Source organism: Leopardus geoffroyi, chromosome C3 (assembly GCF_018350155.1).
Source record: "Leopardus geoffroyi isolate Oge1 chromosome C3, O.geoffroyi_Oge1_pat1.0, whole genome shotgun sequence".
Lineage (NCBI taxonomy): Eukaryota > Metazoa > Chordata > Mammalia > Carnivora > Felidae > Leopardus > Leopardus geoffroyi.
This window is the reverse complement of record NC_059338.1, coordinates 51,255,959-51,261,525: the sequence shown is the minus strand read 5'-3', so window position 1 is coordinate 51,261,525 and position 5,567 is coordinate 51,255,959. Positions and strand designations below refer to the sequence as shown.

The 5,567-nt window shown below is 41.9% G+C and overlaps 1 pseudogene; it reads right to left on the bottom strand.

Annotated features, from left to right (window-relative positions):
- Window positions 1-208: 208 nt before the first annotated feature.
- On the bottom strand, window positions 209-819 carry LOC123586481 (annotated as a pseudogene).
- Window positions 820-5,567: the final 4,748 nt, after the last annotated feature.

Below are 5,567 nucleotides of genomic sequence, written 5' to 3'. Positions count from 1 at the left end.
TCAGGTCACATCACTAGAGATCATTTCACCTACTGTTCTGTTTGACTGCCAGTGTCTTGTCTGTCCTTCAGCAATGGTGAAGTGGATCCCTTTTCCTCAGGCAAGAGAAATCCATGTTTTGTTGCCTTTGCCAATAATGAAAATGTTGGAGAGTTGAGAGGCAAAGCTGTTGCCTCTGGCGTCTTTCACAGGAACAACACCGAAAGAACTAGGATGTAGGATGTCTCTCTTCATCGGTGGTCACACCAATTCTTTACGTGTTAGCACCTCTGATCACTATATACAGGTCACCAGTGTCAAACTTGATGAAATCAGTAATCTGTCCAGTCTCCAAATCAATCTGAATAGCTTCATTTACTTTGGTGAGGAATCAGGGGGACAGTTGGTGTGAGCATCATGGGTCACCAGATGAGGGATATCTTTTGTGCCCAGAAAGACCTTTCTTACTTCACACAACTTGTACTTGGCTTCCTAAGGTGTAATATAATGAACAGCAAAGGACCCTTGGTGTCACAGATGAGATAGGAATTCTCTTCAGTCTTGTCAATGCCCATGACATCTATTAAGCCAGTAAGGTAGGTTGTATCAGTTTGGACTTGGCCATCAACCTTATTGGACTGCTGCATGCAGTTCTTCTTTATTTCCTCTCCTGTCAGAGCATACTTAAGTGTGTTCCTTGGAGAATGATGAGGAGAAGACATTCTCTCAGCTCATGGGGCCTGGTAGATGGACGAGCAACAAACACACTGATCAAATTATTAGCATCCACTGCTTTAGAACTGCTGCACACTTGAGATGCTTCTTGGGACCAGGAGCCATGGCTGTGGTAGCCATGAAAAGAACATTCTTCAGTTCTTAGCTTGTGTAAACTTTCTTTTAGTTCAGCTTGGTTCTTAAATCTATGTTGTTTTCTCAAAATGGTAGAAAGGGAAGAAATAATTCCTGATCATTAAGATCCTTTCAAAATGGAAAATTCAGGGGGCACCTGGGTGGCTCAGCGGTAGCATCTAACTACAGCTCAGGTCATGATCTCATAGTTCGTGAGTTGAGCCTCGTGTGAGGCTCTGTGCTGACAGCTTGGAGCCTGGAACCCACTTTGAATTCTGTATCTCCCTTTCTCCCTGCCCCTCCCCCACTCACACGCTTTCTCTCTCAACAATAAATATCAAAAAAAAAAAAAAAAAAACAAAATGGAAAATTCAAGAATTATCAGTGTCTAAAGGTATAACCAGAAAAACAAATATACTATAAATGCAAACTTTTATTGCTCCATTCATCCTTTGTCCCTTCATAATGTGATCTTTTTTTTTTTTTAATTTTTAGTGTTTATTTTTGAGATAGAGAGAGAGAGAGAGAGAGCGCACAAGCATGAGAGGCAGAGGGGCAGAGAGAGAGGGAGACACAGAATGAGAAACAGGCTCCAGGCTCCGAGCTGTCAGCACAGAGCCCAACATGGGGCTCGAACTCACAGACTGCGAGATCATGACCTGAGCCAAAGTCAGAGGCTTAACTGACTGAGCCACCCAGGTGCCCCATAATGTGATCAATTTTTATGGAGTACCTTCTACATACCAGGATGTTAAAAAAAATTTTTTTTAATGTTTTTTTTTTTTTTTGAGAGAGAGAGAGAGAGAGAGAGAGAGAGAATGTGGGAGGGGCAGAGAGAGACAGAGACACAGAATCTGCAGCAGGCTCCAGGCTCTGAGCTGTCAGCACAGAGCCTGATGCGGGGCTCGAACTCACGAACTGCAAGATCATGACCTGAGCCGAAGCCAGACACTCAACCTACTGAGCCACCCAGGCACCCTACATACCAGGGTATTTTTTATGCTCTGGATAAAACATGGTCCCTTGGAACTTCTCTGTGATTACAGTGCTGTGTGAGTGTGACAGCTGCCATCCTAGAGACATGCACAAGTACTACTGGAACACTTGTGGAGGTCACCTTTTCTAGACGAGAAAATTTGGGTTGGTTTCTAGAGAAGATGGCACATGGGCTGACAGGTGAATAGGAGCAAGCCCTGGAAAGGCAGGGAGTTCAGAGAGGACCTTACATGCATGGGAGCAGCTGGCTCAAAAGCAGAGAGGCACAACTGAGTGATACCTTAGCCAGTGACATGTGGTTCAGAAGAATATAGAGCGAGAGTCGTGTGAGGTGAGAGAAAAGGTTAGGATAGAATGTTGCATTCCAAGCTAATTTGGCACTTTTTCCTAAAAGCTCTCCAAAATTGTGTGAAGGGTTTTAACCATTGGATTGGGGTGATCTGATCTGCTTTTTGAATGACAGGGCCAGTGAGACTATGGCAAATGGATTGAGGGTGGGGTGCCCCACTGTGGTCTGGGATCAAGATAGAAATGATTGCCGTAATCCAGTCAAGAAGCGAAGAAGTCCTGTACTAGACTGTTAAATATTTCCCAAAGACATAAAAACAAATCTCTTACACAATCCTGGGCCAGATGCTTTAAACAGTTATTTAGAGAAAAGCAGATAATATCTGCTTGCAGGCAGGGTTAGTTATTTTTTTTCTTTCTTATTTAAAAAATAAAATAACCCATCAATGCAGTTTCAAACCCATATGATATGTTAGAACTCCTGAAGAAAAAACAACAGATAGCAGCCATTAAATCACCCATGCTTCCCAATAGTCTACTCCCTTTTCAGGCAACTCTGTGCAGATTAATCAGAACCAAACCCATAAATTTTAATTGTAACATATGTTCTGTCATCTGCCAATGTTATTTTCAAGTCTGTGCAGGTATAACCATATGCTACGATGAACAAATGAACTGGAAAGATCAAAGTTATTTGATCTGGTTCCATGATTTAGAATTTCCAAATCAACACGAAGAGAAAATAGCAGGCATCAAACATCCATCTATGCTCGCACCAGGTCATACACTGTAATTCTATCCAAGTACAAGTTTCCATGGTAAACAGGGCAAGACTTGCCAACACTTCACAGGTTTCCAAAAAGCAGCTATGTCCCTCTTGGGAGAACTTTGTAACTGGAAAAGAAAATCTTCACGGATGAAATCTCCAGCAAAATAAAGTCACAGACTATATTTCTGCAGCAGGCCGTTTGCCAAATGTCTCATCAACAAGTATGGGGCTGGCAGTGACCCGTCCTATGGTAGAGGTGATAAAATGCTCCCGCCAAACCTTGTTTTCATTTGCTCACAGCTTCCTAGGGGGAAAAAAAAATCTTACTTTGAGTTGGAATTTTCCATGTTTCATCCCAGTCCAAAGGTGACTTTAAAAAAATTTTTTTTTTTTTTTTTTTAGAAAGTTGAATTAAAATCAAGTGACATTTGTAAAGTTTAGTCATTTGGGGAGCTATGTGTACACAAAGATCTCACTGGGTAACACCAAAAAATTACATTTTCCTTTTCCTTGTGACTTTTAGAAGAATAACTCTTTTTGGTTGTTTCTTTTGAAAGGATTTAACCCCAAGTTACAGAGAGAGGAGACCAACCATTTTTGCAATTTACTCAAACAGATTTTTGCCCATGAAGACCTAATAAAATAAGACTTTGCATGTTAAATCCACTAACAGTTTAACAAAAACTTAGAATGTCCCCACAGGTATTTGATAGAAAAAATATTTAAAAATAATGAGTTTAATTCAATTAAATTCAACAAATCTACAAAGTACCAGGTACTAAGTGAGTGCTCTGTGTTATAGGTATATAAAGATGATAAGGTGATTCCTGTCTTCAAGGATGTATTATTTGGTGGTGGAGATAAGAGTCACAAAAATGGCACTAATTAAAGGCAGAATACAATAAGTGTTAAAGCAGAGGTTTAAGCAAAGTGATGTGGAAACACAGAAATGGGAGAAGTTAATGTTGATGGGGTGGTGGGAATAGTTTATTCTGGGTTTTGAAGGATTGAGGGTGGTAAAGATCAGTGAGCTGGGAAGGACATTCCAGACCAGAGACTTGTGTGAACACGGCCACTGAGGTCAGAAGTGGGACTAGTCAAGGTGGCTGGAGCGTTGGATATGACAGAGAAAAGGAATAGAAAATACATATGGAGAACTTGAGAAGGTAGCCTCAGAGTTTCTCAATGGGTAATCCATTGGTATTTTGGGGTGCAAGCTTCTTTGTCATCTCAGGGAGTGTCTATCCCTAGTCCCAGCCTTCTCAAAGCCAGTAGTGGTCCCTGTCATGTTGACCACTGGAAAGACCCCCCCCCCCCCACAACATTTTCAAATACCCCCTGGGGGAAGCAGGATCACTTCTGTTGAGAATGGCTCTAGGGGGAATGTGGGCAACCAAGTTGGGGCAGTCTTTACTTCTGTAAGTGCTAGGGGCCTACTAAATGGTTCTGACCAGAGCGAGGGCATGATCAGACTTGGGATTCAGGACAATGATTTCTGGAGATTGAATCAGAGGAGGGAAAAATTGGGAAGCAGGATAATTCAGTCTATTGCCATCACTTAAGCAACAGTCAATGTGGACTCAAATTAGACAATTTCATCACTTTTATGCCTGAAAACATTAATAGACATTATTATTATTATTTTTTTTAGCTATTCCTCTTGACTCTGAAACCCCATAGCCCTGCAATGCGAACTCTGTGTGCTGTGGCTGCTTCCCTGTGTTTTTCTTTCCCCAAATTAATATCATATGGCAAATTCAGTGTTATAAAAACAAGATTTTTAAAGGGTGATCATAACACCCTTTCTACAACATGCTTTCTAATTATAGCATAAACACATGGGGTATGGAAAGCTCTATTTAAAAAACAAGACAAAAAGAATGCTGTTTCTCTGTTTCATTTTAGATAGTGTTTGGATTCCTTTACTTCTCGACTGTTTTTTTTTCCCCTTATTTTTTTTTTTTTAAAGAAGACTCTGTTGACAGTAGATTGAATAGTTTTGAATCCCAGATGTCAGTGCAGTGGAAACTCAAAGTGGATGGGCAGATGGAGTCTGTCAGAAGTGCGCTCGTTGCCAAAACAGAAGACAGTGCCCAAGGCAAGGGAGGCAAGGAGGTGGTGCCCCTACCCTGCTGTGTGCGGGGAATCCTCGAGACTGGCGGCGCGGAGTGGAGAGCACCAGTCTAAGCGCCATCAGAAGGATGTCCTGACAACACAGCAGCTGTGATCGCCTCTTGTAATGTGTCCTCCTCTCCCAACTGCTGAGATGCTGCTGCCTTCTGGTTTTCTCAGGGAACTTTGGGAGGGACTCCACTGACTGAAGTTCAACCACAGATATGTTATGCTTGAATTTTCCCTAAGAAAACCCTTTTTAGGAAACTTTCAGGTGGTTTTTCATTTGAAACAAAATGGGATCTCCAGCACATTAAGCAGCCGAAAAGCTGTACCACGTCTCTGCAGAGGCCCAAAGGCGAGATCACGAATTTGAATCTGATCCTCTTCATTAGTGAGATGTGTACTCTCCAGAACTCAGTTTTGTAACCTAAGGTTCCTGTTGAGGAGCTCCCAAACCGGCTTGGGCCCCTCCTCAGACTTTCTGGGGCTACAACCCCTTGGGGTTCCCTCGTGCAAAATTGTTAATTTTACTATTCATTGAGGAATATACTGAGAACATAATGACAACAGT